At 41.6% G+C, this 21,338-nt stretch overlaps 1 protein-coding gene across 1 annotated transcript in view; it reads left to right on the top strand.

Annotated features, from left to right (window-relative positions):
• Positions 1 to 5,694: 5,694 nt before the first annotated feature.
• LOC109195640 (ribonuclease inhibitor-like) overlaps positions 5,695 to 21,338 on the top strand; it is a gene marked incomplete at its 3' end in the record, with an annotated part of 50,401 nt that continues 34,757 nt past the window's right edge. The window contains exons 1-2 of the mRNA XM_025906042.1: positions 5,695 to 5,908; positions 5,982 to 6,155. The remainder of the gene's footprint in view (positions 5,909 to 5,981; positions 6,156 to 21,338) is intronic.

Raw genomic sequence — 21,338 nt, 5'->3', positions numbered from 1 at the left:
AATTGTAGCTCCTACAATGTAAAACAACATTACAAAAAGCACAGAAAAACAGTAAATCCAAACACATTTCCTGCTATGCGCAGCAACCACTAGGGGGCCGACAAAAGCTTACTGCCAAAGAGCATAAATACGGCAGAAACACTGTTTAACAACAACCAGCCTTTGTTTCGGTTACACAGTAACATCCTAACATCAATATAAACCTGTATACATCGACATGTACAACTTATGTATCAACATTCACACCAGAAACCATAAAAATGCCAGAGCCTTTCATTACAGAACTTACCCTCACAGTGCAAACGCGCGCTGTGAGGAGCGGAAGCCTTAGCAGCTTCCAAACGCTAGAGTGAGATCCGGTTTCTGGGTTTTCAAAATAAAATGCAACAAAAAAAATGATAAAATTCACACTTAAAATAATAATTAAGACCAGGTAAGTGCATGTTTTTCAGATGTCTTTTTAACTCCGTTACACTTGCTTCGTTTGGCAAAAGTCACGTGACCAGTGACGTCCGAAGCTTCATTACGCACGTAACTGCTTCGGTACCTGATTCAAACGGATATGAGGAAGTGAATCATTCACGGGATTTGTGGAGTGTGTTGATGGTGACAGATAGCGAAGAGGTGATCATTCCACTATATATGTATATATATATATATATTAAAAAAACCAAAAAAAAAAAACACCCAGCACGCCCCTGCAGGCGGTTTATCCTTCAAGCTCGGGTCCTCTACCAGAGGCCTGGGAGCTTGAGGGTCCTGCGCAGTATCTTAGCTGTTCCCAGGACTGCGCTCTTCTGGACAGAGATCTCCGATGTTGTTCCCGGGATCTGCTGGAGCCACTCGCCTAGCTTGGGAGTCACCGCACCTAGTGCTCCGATTACCACGGGGACCACCGTTACCTTCACCCTCCACATCCTCTCGAGCTCTTCTCTGAGCCCTTGGTATTTCTCCAGCTTCTCGTGTTCCTTCTTCCTGATATTGCTGTCATTCGGAACCGCTACATCGATCACTACAGCCGTCTTCTTCTGTTTGTCTACCACCACTATGTCCGGTTGGTTAGCCACCACCATTTTGTCCGTCTGCATCTGGAAGTCCCACAGGATCTTAGCTCGGTCAATATACATATATATACAGAAGAAGATCGCAAGTTCGATTCCTGCCTGGGGCGTCTGTATCCAGTAAGGGTCCTAAGGCTAGACCCCCTATGCTAAAGTGAGCCTACCGCAGACATGAGCGAGACAGATAAATATGAAGGCATGCCGGCTCGGACGTCGCCCGGATCAACAAGGTCCGCGTCAGGTGTTGAGGAACCAGGGCACCCTGACGACAAGTGGGCTACTGGAACAAGAAGGCATCGGTGGGCAAGAGATGAAAACAGGGCGTTGTTGGAATGCTACTACGCAAGTAACCCTGGCGGAAGGGGTTACATGAATAGGATATATATATATATATATCCTATATATATATGTCTATATATATATAAAAGTATATATATAAAAGTATATATATATATATATGTCTCCAAGCACTGTGTCGTTTGGCCAGAGTCACGTGATCTGTGATGTCCGAAGCTTCATTTAGAACACAAGTGATTCAGTGGTTTATAAGGAAGTGAATCATTCGCGTGATTTTGAGTTGATTTTGCTCAATTCATTTTATCTGCAGAAGTGAAAAACTTGAAATGTCCAAAATCATCTTTTCATAATGTAAATATCATTACAGCATATGACTTTAGAAATACTTCCATGTGAATTAAAGCTAATAAAGACTAAAAAAATGTATTTCACATTATACGTAAATTACATTGCTACACATTTTAGAAAATCATTTTGTTTATTGTTTTAGGTGATAGTCTGCAGGACCCATAAGACCGCATACCTGCATATCTACCAACTTGCAGTGTAGTTTCTGCACTCAAGCCTCTTCTGTTCCATGCGAGAGGATTTTCTCTTGGGCAGGAGAAATTATTTCTAAGAAAAGAAACAGACTCGGCCAGCGCACAGTAAAACTAATCCTCTTTTTAAATGAAAATAACAAAAGGGCTACCTTACATAGATCATGTTTTTACTTTGCAAGTTCATGGTTAGGGGTGGGTTTTGATTATCGCTTTTCTGATTACAATCCATTCTAAATTGAATAAAGTGATATTGATTCATTAAAATCCTGAGTCGATTTGTAAATTAAACGTTATTTTGCCTGAAACGCCAGCATCTCAGGTTAAACCTCACAAAATTTCGTCAAACACCAAACAGCTAAAACATACAAACGTAAACACAGAGCGCGGACACCGACGCGTCAGAAACAAATTTTGATGTGTCGGCGGGTTCGCGCTGTGTTTATGTTTTCTTTCGCTGGCTTCTGAAGCTGCAGGTTTCATAACTCTCTGTTTACATCTCTAATTAAGTCGCACAAGTGTCAGCTTTCTTTTAATAGATACAAAAATATGGATATATACTGATAAATGATCAGAATTGTAATATTTCTGACTGTCTGAGGCAAAACTTTCCAGATTCCAATCAAATTGAATCGGATCCTGTATCGAATCAAAATGATTCTACACATCAGTGACGATACCCAGCCGTACTCAGCCCCCTAAGCATTTTCCCTTTCCAGTTCACAATCAATGCTACCCCTAGGTCAAAAATATTTATAGGACAATTGGCCTAATCTAATATTTTGTATGAACATACCTGTCCAGCTGTCCAGTGATTAAATGCGCAAGTAGATGGAGGCAGGACTTCACAGCAGGAGCATACTCCAGTGTGCTGTACATTATCATATGTATATTATATATATTGCTCACTTATTGTATTTACCAACATCAAGGAGTCATAAGCAAAGAAAGGCCACACCATGGTGCATGTTTACATAAGGAAAGTTTATTGATCAAGATGTATTAAGCAAATAAGCATTACAAATTTTTCAGCCCCCCAATCGAGGAAAAAAAAATGACATGTTCAAAGCAACGCAACGGTGGCCCAATATCAGAGAGAACTCCACTCTGTGGAGTGAGCAGTGATAATTAAGCAGTCCGTTTTATTTTGCAGATTCAAGCTCCTCTTCATAATTTTCGCCACCAGATGTCACCGGAGAGGACTGTGTTGAAAAGCTTCGAGTAATGAACCGTTTTTCAATACAAGCTTCAGTGCTTCAGTGATGGCCAAAGCTTCATTTGGCCATCACTACCAGAATTCAAAATCCTGCTCCTCACATACAAGGTCTTAAATAATCAGGCCCCATCTTATCTTAATGACCTTGTAGTACCATATCACCCTATTAGAGCACTTCGCTCTCACACTGCAGGCTTACTTGTTGTTCCTAGAGTATTTAAAAGTAGAATGGGAGGCAGAGCCTTCAGTTTTCAGGCCCCAAAAAGATAGTTGGGTTTTTTCTGTTGTATTATTGTAGGTTCTTTACCTTACAATATAAAGCACATTGTGTGACTGTTGTTGTTATTTGGAGGAATATATAAAACAAAAAAACTTTTATACTTGAAATTCTTTCATTTATTCTACATATTTATTCATTACTGGCTCCATAGTGTCGTTTATGTAATATGTGAAATGTTGCTAGAATTGATTTGGTGCTGTATAAATAAAACTGACTAACTAAGAGGTCTTACGTGGCTGCAGGTGGAGATTAGCTGGAGGAGGAGATGAATTAAATCTGGGTACAGAGTGAGATGTGGGTGTACAGGGAGGCAGGCAGGTGAGGATGGCAGTTTGCAAGAGTGAGTTTTACCAGCAGTGGCTGGCTAGAATCCTGAGCCGTGACTTATGGCAAGAGTTGGAAGATATATCCAGGTGCCGACTAGGAAACAGGAATAGAGAGTTAAGCAAAACACGCTGAGGAGCACAAGACAAAATGTGAGACAGAGAACCGACTATGGTAAGCAGACAATCTGATGAAGGTTCATTGTGAGTGCTGGTCATAAATACTGCCGGAGTAATTGCCAACAGGTGAGGAGCAGGGAGGAGTGAGGAGGGCTCCACCCAGGGGAGGAGAGCTGATGCTGTGGAAAGTTACTCAGACTCACCCAGATTATGACACCAAGAGTCCAGTGAACTGAACACATAACCACAGTAACCAGAATGCAGTTTTCTCATTTGTGTCATTTGCTGTATCTTCATGCAGAGATTCTCCCTGAGTGTCAGCTCAAACTCAAGTCAAACCTGAAGAAGAAGTTCCAGTGTGTGTTTGAGGGGATTTCTACAGCAGGAAACCCAACCCTTCTGAATCAGATCTACACAGAGCTCTACATCACAGAGGGAGGGACTGCAGAGGTCAATGATGAACATGAGGTCAGACAGATTGAAACAGCATCCAGGAAACCAGACAGACCAGAAACAACCATCAGACAAGAAGACATCTTTAAACTCCCACCTGGAAGAGATGAACCAATCAGAACAGTGCTGACGATGGGAGTGGCTGGCATTGGGAAAACAGTCCTAACACAGAAGTTCACTCTGGACTGGGCTGAAGACAAAGCCAACCAGGACATCCAGTTCACATTTCTATTCACTTTCAGAGAGCTGAATCTGCTGAAAGAGGAAAAGTTCAGCTTGGTGGAACTTGTTCATCACTTCTTTACTGAAACCAAAGAAGCAGGAATCTACAGCTTTGAAGACTTCCAGGTTGTGTTCATCTTTGATGGTCTGGATGAGTGTCGAATTTCTCTGGACTTCCACAAAACTACAATCCTGACTGACCCTAGAAAGTCCACCTCAGTGGATGTGCTGCTGATAAACCTCATCAGGGGAAAACTGCTTCCCTCTGCTCGCCTCTGGATAACCACACGACCTGCAGCAGCCAATCAGATTCCTCCTGACTGTTTTGGCATGGTGACAGAGGTCAGAGGGTTCACTGACCCACAGAAGGAGGAGTACTTCAGGAAGAGATTCAGCGATGAGGAGCAGGCCAGCAGCATCATCTCTCACATCAAGACATCACGAAGCCTCCACATCATGTGCCACATCCCAGCCTTCTGCTGGATCACTGCTACAGTTCTGGAGTTTGTGATGAAGAACAAAGAGAGTGAAGATCTACCCAAGAATCTCACACAGCTCTACCTACGCCTTGTGCTATTTCACCTAAAAACAAAGGACATCAAGTATGATGGAGGAGCTGAGACAGATTCATTCAGGAAGATGAATGAGTCTCTGGGAAAACTGGCTTTTGATCAGCTGCAGAAAGGAAACCTGATCTTCTATAAATCAGACCTGATAGAGTGTGGCATCGATATCACAGCAGCCTCAGTGTACTCAGGAGTGTTCACACAGATCTTTAAAGCTGATGAGTGCCACATGTTCAACAACGTTGTTTACTGTTTCGTCCATCTGAGCATTCAGGAGTTCTTTGCTGCACTTCATGTCTATCTGACCTTCATCAACTCTGGAGTCAACCTGCTGAAGAAACAATCTCTTCTCTCTAAAATCTTCCAAAAAAAACTTACTGTAAAAGACTTCTACCAGAGTGCTGTGGACAAGGCCTTAAAGAGTCCAAATGGACACCTGGACTTGTTCCTCCGCTTCCTCCTGGGTCTTTCACTGCAGACCAATCAGGATCTCCTATGCGTGTTGACACAGACAGGAAGTAGCTCAGAGACCAATCAGGAAACAGTTCAGTACATCAAGAAGAAGCTCAGTGGGAATCTGTCTGCAGAGAAAAGCATCAATCTGTTCCACTGTCTGAATGAACTGGATGATCGTTCTCTGGTGGAGGAGATCCAACAGTCCCTGAGGTCAGAACATGTCTCCACAGATGAACTGTCTCCTGCTCAGTGGTCGGCTCTGGTCTTCATCTTACTGTCATCAGATCTGGATGAGTTCGACCTGGAGAAATACTCTGGTTCAGAGAAGGCATTTTTGAAGCTGCTGCCAGTGGTCAAAGCATCCAAGAAAGTGCTGTGAGTGAAACGATGAACAAATATGTTTAATAATGCTAGATGAATAAAAGAATATGTCTCCATTCTTCCTCAGGCTGAGATATTGCAAACTCTCAGAAAGAAGCGTTGAAGCTTTGTCTGAAATTCTCAGCTCCCCATCCAATCATCTGAGAGAGCTGGAACTGAGCTGGAACAAGCTGCAGGATTCAGAATTGGATTTGCTGTGTGTTGGACTAAAGAGTCCTCACTGTAAACTTGAAACTCTCAGGTAAGGATCCAGACTTTTTGACACTTTTTATTCTTAAATCTGTAAGTTTATCTTGATGCGCACGTTCAAAGTCAGCACAATTTTCCTTTTAAGTTCCTGAGTTTATATTTTTGACTGTCAGGTTGTCTGGACAGATGTGTTTATTTTATTTATTTATTTTTACTTGTGCCTAAAGTCAGAACTAAACCCCCATGTAGGTGACTTTCTGTTACTGGAGCAGCCTTCCTGAAGACAGCAGTGTGTTTTCATGCTTTTAAAGCCAAACTCACCTTTCTGACCTGGCTTTCTTTTATTATCTATATTTATTTGTTAATTATATATTTATATATTGTATTTCTACTGTTTAACTACTGCTCACATCTTTTATCCTCCTTTTTAATTGTTCATTTCTTTTTACCCAGTGTTTCTATATTGCACTTTATATTTGTCATCTATATTTATCATGTACTGCTTTGCTCATTTATTGTTTGGTTTTAATGTTACCTGGTCTCAGGTTTGTTTGTTTGTTAGTTTAGCTCAGTTCTGTTTTTTGGTTTGTTTGGTTTTTTTTAAGTTATAAAATTTGTAACTGTAGTGATTTGTGTGTGTGTGACAGAGAGAGACAAACTGCTAGGGATTTTTGACACAAGTTGTTCTTGTAAAATCAGTCTGTGAAGGTTCTCAGACATCCAGGTCACCGTAGTCTAAGGAGCTGGGAAAGAAAAACACATCTGGAATTCTTTGAGTTTCCTTGAAGATTTTTCACCTCTCATCTAAGAAGCTTCTTCAGTTCTAGGGTCAAATGGTGGACAGTTCCAGATTTAAACCCTGTGGGAGTGTCCCCCCAAGACATGGACCAGACTTCATAATCCACACTTTGAAATTGGCTCCGATTATTTCCTCCTCTGTTACAGTGAGCTCACCCCAACAGTTAAACACACAAGCATTTATTTTCAAAGCGTTTTATTAGAAACACATTTAAACTTCTACTTTTTAACATCCCAGGAAGCACAAGTAAGCCTGCAGGCTGAGAGTGCAGTGCTCTGTGAGGAGAATAAGAGATTTATAATAAGAATCAGCTCATACTAGATAATAAGGTTCATTCCAGGAAGCCGCTTCCGATCAGAGTCAGGTCAATCAGCTCTGAGCATGCTCAGTGTGAGTTAGGATTGTGGGTAAATTTGTGGGAGTGGAGCAGTCAGTGAAAGGGCAATGGTGGTGGCTCAGGGTTTGTATGTTTGGGGGGTTCAGAGGGAAAAGGTGGATGCAGGTGTGGAGTTAGTGTGTGAGAGCAGGGAGTGAATTCAGCATCTTGACAGCCTGATGGACGAAGCTGTCTCTCAGTCTCCTGGTTCTGGCCGGGAGGCTCTTCAGTCTCCTTTCTGATGGCAGCAGGTCCTGACAAGCATGTTGTCAGGACCTGGGGCTTTGCTTGTGTTGATCCTGGCAAGGGATCTCCACACACTGTCTGGGGATAGTGTCACCACCCAATCGTTGGGGGGTGGAGTCTTCTGTGCTCGAGTGTAGTTCTGTGCCTCAAAGCGAGAGAAAATTTCACTTAGCTCTTGCGGTAATGTGGTGGAACCAACAGCGGTCTGAGGAGTGGGCTTGTAGTCTGTGATGGTCTGTATCCTTTGCCACAGCCTCTGAGTGTCTCTGCTGTCACTGAAGCTTTGTAAAATCCTCCTGGAGTGCTGCCTTTTTGCCTCTCTAATGCCGCCTGACAGGTTTGCCCTTGCTGTTCTTAGGCTCACCTCATCCCCAGCTCTCAAGGCTGCATTTCTCACCCTCAGGAGCCTGTAGACCTCACCTGTGAGCGATGGTTTCTGATTGGCCCGGACAGTGATGGTCCTGGTCTCTATGACCTCATCGATGCATTTAGAGATGTAGCCAATGACAGTTTCTGTATATTCCTGCAGGTCTGTGGTGTTGTCATGTGTGGCTGCCTGTTTCAGGATCTCCCAGTCTGTGGTGGAAAAGCAGTATTGCAGGTCCTTCCGGCCACACACGTACCTGCTTGCGAACTGGTTTAGTGACTTTGACCAGGGGCCTGTATGCTGGCATTAGCATAACAGTGATGTGATCAGAGGCACCGAGGTGGTGGTGGTGGTGGGGGCTTTGTAATCTCCTCTCTGGGTGGTGAAAACATTGTCCAAAATGTCGTTTCCTTGTGTGGGAAATTCAATGTGTCTATGCAGTAGTAAACATAGGGGGCGTCCAAATTCATGGGCTGCATCCTCCTGAGGCCGCATTTGTAGACCGATTATGTCACAGCGACGCGCCGAAGGCTGTCCAAATTCATAGACTCCTCCGAATGCAGCCGACCAATGCGTCCTCCTTTTCTTCGAATTTGAAGGATGGGTCGGGTGTGTCCTTCGTGGCCCACCATATCCCAGAATTCATAGCGCAGCCAAACTCCAGTTTCCGGCAATGGCGGCCGCTACTAAGTTTTGAATATTACTCTTTCTGGGTCATAAAATTAACCAAATACAGGGCAATCTTGGAAGAAAACCTCTTTGAATCTGCAAAAAACTTGAGACTGGGGCGGAGGTTCACCTTCCAGCAGGACAACGACCCTAAACATAAAGCCAGGGCAACGATGGAATGGTTTAAAACAAAACATATCCATGTGTTAAAATGGCCCAGTCAAATTCCAGATCTAAATCCACTCGAGAATCTGTGGCAAGATCTGAAAACTGCTGTTCACAAACGCTGTCCATCTAATCTGACTGAGCTGGAGCTGTTTTGCAAAGAAGAATGGGCAAGGATTTCAGTCTCTAGATGTGCAAAGCTGGTAGAGACATACCCTAAAAGACTGGCAGCTGTAATTGCAGCAAAAGGTGGTTCTACAAAGTATTGACTCAGGGGGCTGAATAATTATGCACACCCCACTTTTCAGTTATTTATTTGTAAAACATGTTTAGAATCATGTATGATTTTCGTTCTACTTCTTACGTGTACACCACTTTGTGTTGGTCTTTCACGTGGAATTCCAATAAAATTGATTCATGTTTGTGGTTCTAATGTGACAAAATGTGGAAAAGTTCAAGGGGGGCCAATACTTTTGCAAGCCACTGTATTAATCCCCCGGGTCATTTTCACACAGCTGAATAAACGTCAAACAGAAAACTGATTAAGCAGAAGTGTGAGACGGTCGAGAGTTTACACCAATGTCCTTTTATATTTTAGATATCAAGGAGCAGACAGCTGAGTTTATTAAACTCCACCGAGACAGCGGTGACACAAATCTGAAGGCTAGACTGTCCAATTTCACAGCCGTTTACTTCCGGCCTACCCGACCTTCTGAGGACCCGGCCCACGTAGACCCCGGAGGCTGGGTCCTCAGGAGGATGCAGTCCATGAATTTGGACACGACCCAAGTAAATGGTCGTGTCCAAATTCATGGGCTGCATCCTCCTGAGGACCCGGCCTTCGCGGTCTACGTGGGCCGTAGACCGCGAAGGCCAGTTGGTCTACCGTCCACGTGTTTGGACGGTAGACCAACTGTTTTAACCTGACAGCCTCAGGTGTTCTTCGGTAAACTGGACTACCCGACAGAAGGACCCGAGGCCCCACTGCACTTTTTCGGTAAGTTAAATGGGTTTGTAAGCTACTCCGTAACTACCGTCCTTAGCTAGCTCCTGAGACCTAGCTAGCTAAGATGAGCACTCGGCTGTCAGGGTTCGTTTAGCTAATCTGTGCAGGTGAATGAATTTACCCTGACTAAAGAAATCAAAAGAAACGCCCCGGGCTGCTCAGTCACTAATTACCGTTACTGTACTTTTATTACAAGTATTATACTGTAAAAGCAACAGGCTGCACCCTGCTGCAGCTCCTGTGCAGAGCTGAATATTAAATATCTTATTAAACAGCAGCATGTTTTCAGTCTCCACATCTGTAAAGACAGTAACACCAACTTTAAAAAACCTGGCACTTCAGTAACTCCTCATTAATCCGGAAAATTTCATCAAATAGCAAAGCCCCATGTTTATGTACTGAAACCAATGACTTCCTCTTGGCAGCTTAAGTTAAAATGTTTTAATTTTTCCACTGATTAAATTTTTTAACACTGACTGTGTTTTTTTTATACAGAGTTTATAGCAAATATTTAGGTTAAAAAACTGTCTGAATTATTGTCGATGAGTGTTACAAAATCAGTTGCACCCCGGTTCGTTTTTATTCCTTGAGCATCCAGAGACAGCACCGGACTCAGTAGTCATTTTCACACAAACCTTTATTCATCTTCATTTAAGCATGCATCTTCTAGAAGGGGAGATGTGCAAGGCCGGTGTCCCTCTGCAGATCCTCCACCTCTTTGTTTGTTACAGTCAGCTTTATAGAAGCGACCCCATCATAAAACCCCCATGGTGTGCTGCAAACTCTGTGTCTGTGTGTGTGTATGCACGAGCACGTGAGTGCCTGTGTGCGCGCGTACCCGTGTGTCTATGTGAGTGCACGTGAGTGAGTGTGCATGTAAGTGTGGGTGTGTCGTAACAGTCAAAGCACTGTGTGTGTATCTCTGTATACGTGACTTCCTGGGGGTCATAAAAGTAATCTCCTCACCCAAGCTACACCAAATTCCTCTACACAACATAGAAAACAGAGTTAACATATTACAAACACTGAGACCCCCACTCTGCATCCACTGGGCCTTTGGCCTCTTATTGTCTTACATTTACAGATAAGGTGGAGAGTCTCCTGCAAACCTACTTCTAAGTTTAGAAAAATTATGAGTTTTTATTAAAGGTACAAGCATCAGCATCAGCAATCCCCAACTGTAGCTTCCTGTCTCCTTTTATGACAGCATACCCCCAGTGTCAATAAATTCCTTTCCCTCTAAACAATTACACACATTCTCAGGCCTACAGCTAAGCCAAACTGAAACACAGACAAATCCTTCCCTATTTATTAACCTTTGTTTAACCAGGAAGATCCCATTGAGATTAAAAATCTCTTTTTCAAGGGAGACCTGGCCAAGATAGGCAGCAGCAGGTGTCTCACAGTTACAGAAATTACTCAAACTCAGGCAACAACAACACACATGCAACCATAAGTGAAAGAATATAAATAAAATAAAATAAAATTCAATAAAATTCAAATAAAAATAAAGTCAGTTAAAATGACAAACAATTTAATTGAAACAGTTGCATGTTATGGACTTGGCCTCAAGGATTCGTAGTTTAGATTTAAAAGCACTTAATGAAATGAATTCAGTCATTTTCTTTCTTTTTTTTTTAAACAATATTTTTATTGCTTTTTTCAACAGCATGCAAAGGTTTGTTTTCCCAGTAATATGCTGCAGTAATAGGAACCCTTTCCCCCGCCCTCACCTCCCACCCTGCTCTCTTCCAAACCTACAACAAAAAAAACACCAAAAAAACCCCCAAACAAACAAAAAACCACATAGAATATATGTACATTTGTACAATATGTGGCATTTATACATATTCAAGACATGGACAATAGAAATAGCTAGCACATGCTAAACAATTTTCTCCTCATCCACACTCCTGCAGGAGTTGTCCGATTTTTACTTCTTTTATAAAGTTTTTAAATGGCTTCCAAATTTCATCGAAATATGTTAACTTGTCTTTGAGAAAATACGTTATCCTTTCCTTTCCATTGCCATACACTGTGCCAAAGAATTTATCCAAGCACCAATAGCAGGAGGATCTGATTTTTTCCAATTTAATGCAACTCAATTTGATGGGCTCTTAGTTTAAGATTTTTAGAATACACATGTAATAGCAACATTTCTACATCTAAAGCAATCTTTTTATTCAAAATTTGGTTTATTTTGTTCATCACCTCCTTCCAAAATGCACGGACAATTCTGCATTCCCATATACAGTGGAAAAATGTTCCACGGGCTTCTCCACATTTAAAACATGTATCTGGAATTCTGTTATTATATTTGCATGATCCAATTGTATTGTAATAACTTTAAGTTACTATTAATCGATTGTTTTTGTGATTTTAAGCAAATTAACTTCCATGTCTCCTCAGAAATATTAATATTTAGGTCCTTTCTCCAAGCTTCTAACTTAGAAATTGATGTTTCTGGAGAGTCAGAGACAATCCAGTTATAGAATATTGAGATTAAACCTTTATTATCACCTTTTTTCACCATTAACTCCTCTAACTTACTTAACTGAGGAATGTTGAGAGACTGATTTTGCATGGAAGAAATGAAGCTTCTAATTTGTAAATACTTAAAAAAGTGTTTTTGGGGGATTTGAAATTTTGAAACTAAATCCTCAAATGAAACCATTACTCCATCACAAAAAAGATCACCCACTTTCTTAACACCTTTTTCTGCCCAGCCCTGGAACCCTACGTCCAGGTTTCCTGGTATAAATAAGGCATTTCCCCAAATAGGACTAAACTGAGAGAGATTATTCTTAATATTCATCATTTCTTTTATTGTAAACCAAACTTCAGTCATATTTTGCACTATAGGAATTCAGTCATTTTCAATTCCTTCTGCAGTTTGTTCCAAGCCAAGGGTGCTGAATGGACAAAAGCTCTTTTACCAAATTCAGTTCGGGCAAATGAAACAGAAAGCAACAAGTAACCATGCGGGTGAAGAGAATACCGACCAGCATGTTTCATTGCAAGCAGGGAACATATATAAGAAGACAGCAACCCAGGTATCGCCTTATATATAAAACTGTATAAATAAGAGTTCCTCCGACTTACCAAAGCAGGCCATCCTACCTGAGAGTATAACTCACAGTGGTGAGTCTGAAATTTACGGTTAGTGATGAACCTCAGAGAAGCATGATACATAATATCAACCATTCGAAGACATTGAGCAGAAGCATTCATATATAGAATATCACCATAATCCAGCACAGGCAAGAATGTTGCAGCAACAAGCCACTTCTTTTTATTAAAAGAGAAACACAACTTATTTTGAAAATAAAATCTCAGTTTTAACTTCAGGTTTTTCACAAGATTCTCTACATGTGGTTTGAAGGTGAGCGAGTCATCAATTAAGATTCCCAGATATTTATAGGTGTGAACCAACTCTGATTGATATTCAGATAAAATGGCATTGGTGTGTAAAAACTCCTTTAACTGCTCACACACAAGAGCTTCAAGAACTTTGGCCAGCACAGATAGATTAGATATTGGTCTGTAATTAGTTAACACTGCTGGGTCTCCCCCTTGTAATAGCGGAATAACAAAAGCTGATTTCCATACTGAGGGAATTTCATTTGTATCCAGTGTGAGGTTGAAAAGTGTTGTGAGAGGCTCATAAAATCAGCTGCCAGTTTCAAGAAGTAAGGATCTAGTAAGTCTGGCCCTGGAGATTTTCTAGGATCTAACAGTTTAAGAGCTTTACAGACCTCCTGTACAGAGAAAGGAACAAAGTTAAATGGCTGACCAGTGTACACCGGAAGATTTGTGCCAGATTTTACAGAGACTGGGTTCAGAGAGTCAAACAAAGAGCCAGAAGATAAAAAGTGCTCGTTAAAGCAATTCATAATCTCCTTCCTATAATAAACAGGAACAGAATTCTTAAAAACATAGGTGGGTAGAGCGTGGGAGCTTTTACTCACTGAAAGAGACTTAATGATTTTCCAGAACTTCTGTGGATTATTTAGGTTCTCAGTGGTGACAGACCGATAATATGCAGAAAAAACCCCAGAAAACACAAAACATGAGGTCATGAGAAGACAATATATGCCCGTGTATACAGCTACACATCCACACATACATATATCAATACTTTGGTATTGCAAGTTCTATGCATTAAAGAGTGCTGCCACAATGTGTAAAGCCCAACCATTTTCTCCAACGCCTCCTTCCCAAGTCTCCCTGAAGTCGCAGGGTGAACGTCATACATTCCATCAATTTGATATCTTCCACTATAGAGGTAAAAAGTATTATAGTGGGAGGGTCTTTACAAAGCCAACGTTTTGTTATAGCCTTTTTCGCAGATGCCAAGAGGATTCTCAGGAGATAAACATCATCTGTAACTAAATCTTCTTCAAAATATCCCAGATACAATGATGCAAATGTACAAGTCACATTGAATCCCAGTACCTTTGTGATTATTTTTACAACTTCCATCCAGAAGGGCCGTATGGATGGGCAGGACCAGAATATGTGTCCGTGGTCTGCCATGACTTCCCCACAGTTTCTCCAACAAAGTGCAGGTGTAGCACTGAATTTAGACTTTTGTTTAGGTGTTATGAAAAAGCGTATAATGTTCTTCCAACAAAAGTCCCGCCACATGTTGGAGTTAGTTGTGGTAAACTGTGTTTCCCAAATCCTTGTCCACCCATCTTCTGTAATCTCAATGTCCATTTCTTTTTCCCATTTCTGTTTTATGTACATTGTTGAGTCCCTCTTGAGCTTAGTCATACACTTGTACAGTTTACTTATGGGCTTTGTTACTCCCAGAGTCATAAGCATCAATGAAGATGTTGACAATCGAGAAGTCCCCAGGGACACAGCTGTTTATTCTTTTGCCAATATAGTCACGGAGTTGCAAGTATCGGAAAAAGTCTTGTTTCTCGAGGTCGTAAGTCTTGCATAAGGCATCAAAGGCCATAATTTTAGATTTTACGATAACTGAACACACAGCAGTAATTCCATGCCATACCCATTGTCTAAATCTACTGTCGTGGGAGGCAGGTCAAAAATCAGGGTCGTATGCTGGCCACCTCAGAAGTTTTATCTCTTCATGAAGTTGTGCTTGCTTGACCACTCCCCTCCATACTTTTAATGTAAAATTGACCCACTGGCTGGTTGTCAAGATATTGTTTAACTCAGAAGCTGCGTGACCAAGTCTAGACTGGATCGGTGTGTCCGAGAGAGACATCTCAATTGCCCTAGGGTGGTGCCTATGGGTCCAGCTGGCAGTACAGGCCCTGGTGTGGTGCAGATGGCCCCAGACAGCAGCACAGGCCCTGGGGTGGTGCAGATGGGTCCAGCCGATAGCACAGGCTCTGGTGAGGCTCAGTTGGTTTATGCTAGCAGCACAGGCCCTGGTGTGGTGCCTGTGGGTCCAGCTAGGCCCTAGTGGGGTGCAGATGGCCCCAGCCAGCAGCACAGGCCCTGGGGTGGTGCAGATGGATCCAGCTGGCAGCACAGGCCCCGGTGCAGTGAGATGGCCTATTACTCTGATCTAAACAAATATAAAACATTATATTGTAATAATTGTTTTCTTATAGTCACATGAGTTATGTTCACAAAGTCACATGTGCAGAACTCTGTACAGCTCACATCCTTTAAGAGAAATAATTTGAAGCATTAATATTTCTTGTTCAATACCACTGCTGATAACAGTGCTGATAACACCTCTGTATGTTGTGACCACTTTATATTTCAGTTTGTGATGATTGTGTTCTCGTTGTGATTACAGGAGCTGCCCTCAGATTCAGACCTCAGCACCACCCAGTGACAGCAGACAGATCATCCTATAGCTTCACTCTTTGTAGTAACTCCATAATGAACTGATGAAAACAGTACAAAGGTTAAAGTACCACATGTGCTGTCAGTGAAAGCTGCAGCTGTTTAAAGATAAAGTTAAAAGGATGAATCACCCATGTAACTGTGTCACTGTATATCAGCATCAACAGGACCTGAGTTTGGTGTTTCAGAGAGCTGTTGTCTAGGTCTGTGTGCTGTTATTGCTCAGTTTGACCGGACGATGGACAGACTCAAGTTTGACTTTGAAACAACTGTGTTGTTAAACCGTTTCATGGTTCAAAAAACAAAACAATCAAAAACACTTTTTTCATACTTGTGTTAAGTTTTGTATAGAAATGAGACAAAATTGATTGTGAGGTTAAATGTGATAGAAACAGCTCACACTGACATCCATCCTGATCAAACATGAGTGTCATGAAGCCTGTTTGCAGTTATTTGCACTGCTTTCCACTTTGGATGTTGTTTCTGTTCAGCTGTAAGTATAAAAGGCTCCACTCTACAACCTGTTTGTGTTATTTGTTCAATAGAAACATTATTTTGTGCTGTTGTTGCACTTCCTTTATTCACAACCAAAGAGTTTTTTAAAATCTTCATCAAATTGCATTTAAATGACTTTTAAATATTACTTTAAATATTTAGATTTAAAGTTCTGATAAACGTTTAATTACAAGTATCAGTATTGTCTAATGTTTTGGCTGCAGTGTGTTTTTGCAGACAGGTATAACAGAACAGCTTTAGTGTTTACATTTTTTAAACTTGAGTATGAACTTATACAAAATGCAGCAAGATATTAAAAAACAATTTGATTATAAAATCGACTATATGGCATTCATATCGATATTGGGCAAAAAAAAGTGGCATCGTTCCGTCTCTGGATTTATTACACACACAGCTCAGTGTTTTCCAATTTGGCATCATTTTAAAAAGTTTACATTTCTTCAGTGTTGAACAGCAGACAGACTTTCCTGTTGGAAGTCATTTTTTAAAATATGAGGTGTGTAATAATCAACGGAAAAATGCAGAAACAGATGTTTGAAGCTGTTCTTGGAGTACACTGAGAGAGAGAGAGCTGTGCAGGCAGTAACAGCCAAAGTCAGAGAGAATTCATGAGCATATTTATCAAACGTGAAGCAGAGTTTAGATCTTCTTTTGCTGCTGGTTCACTCAGTTTTGGTTGGAGACGGATGAAACCTGCAGCTTCAGGATCTGTGAGCTGTCCACTTTCAGCCCCGACGGCGTGTCCATGTCCGTGCCGTCGAGTGAACGATCCACGCTCTGTGTTTCCATCTTTGTGTGTTTAGCTGCTCTCATTTACTGTTTTAGCTGTTTGCTGCTTGTTGAAATAGTTTGTGAGCTTTAAGCTGAGATTCTGGCAAAATACATTTATATTAAACATCGATTCAGGATTGAATGAATCAACATCGTTTTATTCAAATTAAAACCATTTAAATGGGAACATTAATTTTTTACACCCGCCTCTAATGCTGGGTAATGTCAGCTGCTCCATGTGCAGCTGGCTGTGAGGCTCAGGGAGCGTCTACAAAGTGCAACAATGAAAGAACATCATCCATAAATACTGAGTAATAACTGGACTCTCATACAGCGAGACTCAAATGCCTTTAAACATCAGCTTATCCTGCTGATCCAAGTCCAACACTGAGTTTGTAAAAACATGTTTGTCAATCATTTTGTTTGGTTTCTGAGGAAAATGATTCAATAACTTGCTGCTAATACACAACATTTCATCATATTTCCTCATAACCCTCTTTTGTCTGACCATTTGATCCCATTTGAATTTGCAATAAAGGATCCACAGAGTTTGGTGACAATAATGACAGTAGATGTTTGTGTGAAAGTGCTGGAAGCAAATGAGTGTGTGATGTTCTTTCAGTGTTGCACTTTGTAGACGCTCCCTGAGCACTGGTCTCACAGCCAGCTGCACATAGAGACCAGTGTTGTTAGTCCAGGTCAGAAGATGACTTGTTGGAATGAAAATGAGCTTGTAGTTTGTCTGCTTTAATAAGGTGACTGGAAAAAGGTGTTGGACTTCAAATATGTCCATTTCTTTCACACTTCACCTTTAAAAGTGAAGCCATGTGGTTCCTGGAAGGAAAAACACGACTTTTTCAAGTCTTTGTCCTGTTTTTATGAGAAATGTACGACTTTAATGTGAAACATTCAGAGTTTTTTCTCTTGTTGTGTTTGTTTGAAGCTGCTTCCTGTTGGCTTCAGCTGTTTGGAGTTTCCATTTTCTAAACTTCTACATTCTGAACCTTCTTCAGCTCTGAACAGATGATGAAACACTGAATGATTTCAAGCTCACACTTTGTCCAATAAACTTACATCTTTCATTCTTTACACAGATTGGAGCGTTGTGATTTCTCAGAGATCAGCTGTGATTATCTGGCAGCAGCACTGAAGTCCAACCCCTCCCATCTGAGAGAGCTGCACCTGAGCTACAACAACCTGCAGGATCCAGGAGTGAAGCATCTGTGTGGTTTCCTGGAGAGTCCAGGATGTAAAGTTGAAACTCTGAGGTCAGTCAGCATGTTTTAGTTGTGCTGAGATGAATATGATGTGAAAGTTGTGCTGACACTAAACTGCAGACATCAGGCTGATATTATACTGATCCACACTGAGGATCTTCATGGTAAAGTCTGTTTTCTTCTTCTCTGGTTTAGTCCATTGACTGTAGCAGAACAATGTTCACATTTCAAACAGTGATACTCAACGTATGGCCCGCGGCCCACACGCGGCCTGCCCACCTTTCCTGATTCAGAGAGAGGGGACCCTGATTAACTGTGTAGCTTCTTCCTCACATTTCTAAGTATCAGACACAACAATGAATAATGCACAGCTGACTCTCTTTAGCAGGTCAAAGGTCACGGCACACAGCAGACAGTCAGAAATATTCTAACTCTGATCATTTATCAGTTGTGACACTGTGAGACTTGATCAGAGGTGTGATCATCACAGCAGAGGCCTTTGTGTGAAAGTCACTGAGGATCAAACAGAAACGCATGAAGCAGATTTTCCTCTTCTGGCTTTTTATAGCAGATAACCTTCAAAATATTCTGCAGTCAATCCAAAACTGAAGCAAACCATGAATCAACATGTGAACATGAGCTGATGCTGCTGAAGTGAAGCAAAGTTACAGAGGTTTGATTACAGACACAGCTGAGAGTTTGTAATCTGTCATCATTTTTAAAAGTTTCCATCGAACAGCAGAAATGAGGCTTTACTGTCAGAGGCCGACAGCACTGAACACAACAGCAGACTGGTGGCTAATAAACAGTGAATGATGCAGAAACAGATGTTTGAAGCTGTTCTTGGAGTACACTGAGAGAGAGAGAGCTGTGCAGGCAGGAACAGCCAAAGTCAGAGAGAATTCATGAGCATATTTATCAAACGTGAAGCAGAGTTTGGATCTTCTTTTGCTGCTGGTTCACTCAGTTTTGATTGGAGAGAGATGAAACCTGCAGCTTCAGGATCTGTGAGCTGTCCACTTTCAGCCCCGACGGCGTGTCCATGTACGCGCCGTCAAGTGAACGATCCACGCTCTGTGTTTCCATCTTTGTGTGTTTAGCTGCTCTCATTTACTGTTTTAGCTGTTTGCTGCTTGTTGAAATAGTTTGTGAGTTTTAAGCTGAGATTCTGGCAAAATACATTTATATTAAACATCGATTCAGGATTGAATGAATCAACATCGTTTTATTCAAATTAAAACCATTTAAATGGGAACATTAATTTTTTACACCCGCCTCTAATGCTGGGTAATGTCAGCTGCTCCATGTGCAGCTGGCTGTGAGGCTCAGGGAGCGTCTACAAAGTGCAACACTGAAAGAACATCATCCATAAATATTGAGTAATAACTGGACTCTCATACAGCGAGACTCAAATGCCTTTAAACATCAGCTTATCCTGCTGATCCAAGTCCAACACTGAGTTTGTAAAAACATGTTTGTCAATCATTTTGCTTGGTTTCTGAGGAAAATGATTCAATAACTTGCTGCTAATACACAACATTTCATCATATTTCCTCATAACCCTCTTTTGTCTGACCATTTGATCCCATTTGAATTTGCAATAAAGGATCCACAGAGTTTGGTGACAATAATGACAGTGGATGTTTGTGTGAAAGTGCTGGAAGCAAATGAGTGTGTGATGTTCTTTCAGTGTTGCACTTTGTAGACGCTCCCTGAGCACTGGTCTCACAGCCAGCTGCACATAGAGACCAGTGTTGTTAGTCCAGGTCAGAAGATGACTTGTTGGAATGAAAATGAGCTTGTAGTTTGTCTGCTTTAATAATGTGACTGGAAAAAGGTGTTGGACTTCAAATATGTCCATTTCTTTCACACTTCGCCTTTAAAAGTAAAGCCATGTGGTTCCTGGAAGGAAAAACACGACTTTTTCAAGTCTTTGTCCTGTTTTTATGAGAAATGTACGACTTTAATGTGAAACATTCAGAGTTTTTTCTCTTGTTGTGTTTGTTTGAAGCTGCTTCCTGTTGGCTTCAGCTGTAAAATATCTGGCACGCAGGGAATTAGTAACCACACATCTCACTAAATTTGATGATCAGCCAGAAGGCTACAGAGCTTGGCACTCATCCTTCCTCAGCACCATTCAGGATTTGGAGCTGACAGCCAGTGAAGAGTTAGATCTACCAGTAAAATGGCTTGGCAAGGAATCATCAGAACATGTAAAAAGGATCCTTGCTGCTCATATCACTAACCCTGAAGCTGCACTTAATTTGTCATGGTTGAGACTTCAAGAATGTTATGCAACCCCAGAAGTGATAGAGTGTGCTCTCTTTAAGCGACCGGACTGCTTCCCTTGCCTCATGTTGAGAGAAAACATAAAACTAAGGGAATTGAGTGACCTACTGATGGAGCTTTTGGCAGCCAAGGAAGATGGTTATCTACCAGGTCTTAGTTACTTGGATACTCCAAGAGGCATTAACCCCATTGTCGAAAAGCTTCCCGTGAACCTGCAAGAAAAATGGCTCTCCGCTGGTTCAAGGTATAAAAAACAGCATAGGGTATGCTTTCCCCCATTTGCCTTTTTTGTGGATTTTGTCAACAGTGAAGCCAAGGCTAGAAATGATCCCAGTTTTGTTTTGACAAACAGCAGCCGTTATTATAATTGAAATGAAAAACCCATGGCAAATCATGATGGTGGGAGAACTGCCATAGCCATTAGAAAGACAATCGTGTCTACAGTAGTTAATCCAAGCTCCATAGAGAAGAAACAGATGGGAGAGGCACAAATGATCTTGCTAAGTACTGTCCACTTCACAACAAACCCCACCCTCTGGAAAAATGTAGGGTCTTTAAAGCGAAACCACTCATGGAACGGAAGAAGTTATTAAAGGACCACAGACGGTGCTTTAGGTGCTGCTCAGTTACTCATGTTGCGAGGGAATGTCACATGAACGTACAGTGCAATGAATGTGAGAGTGATAAGCACTGCACTGCTCTTCATCCGGAGACTACTCTCCCAGAAGTGTCGCCTCCTGCATCAGTGTCAGATTAAGACCAGCGAAACAACTCCACAACAGAGGTAACCTCAAAGTGCACTGAAGTCTGTGGAGATGGTCTCCTTGAACGATCTTGCGCTAAGATCTGCCTGGTGTGAGTTTTTCCAAAGGGACAACGAGAGCGCTCAGTCAACATGTATGTCATCCCTGATGACCAGAGCAATTGCTCGCTGGCCAAATCTGAGTTTTTCCAACTCTTTGGGATCAGTAGCAACCTTTCCCCG

The sequence above is a fragment of the Oreochromis niloticus genome, linkage group LG3, assembly GCF_001858045.2.
Source record: "Oreochromis niloticus isolate F11D_XX linkage group LG3, O_niloticus_UMD_NMBU, whole genome shotgun sequence".
In the NCBI taxonomy this organism is placed as follows: domain Eukaryota; kingdom Metazoa; phylum Chordata; class Actinopteri; order Cichliformes; family Cichlidae; genus Oreochromis; species Oreochromis niloticus.
The sequence above is the reverse complement of the archived record's forward strand: the minus strand, read 5'-3'. Positions and strand labels throughout refer to the sequence as shown.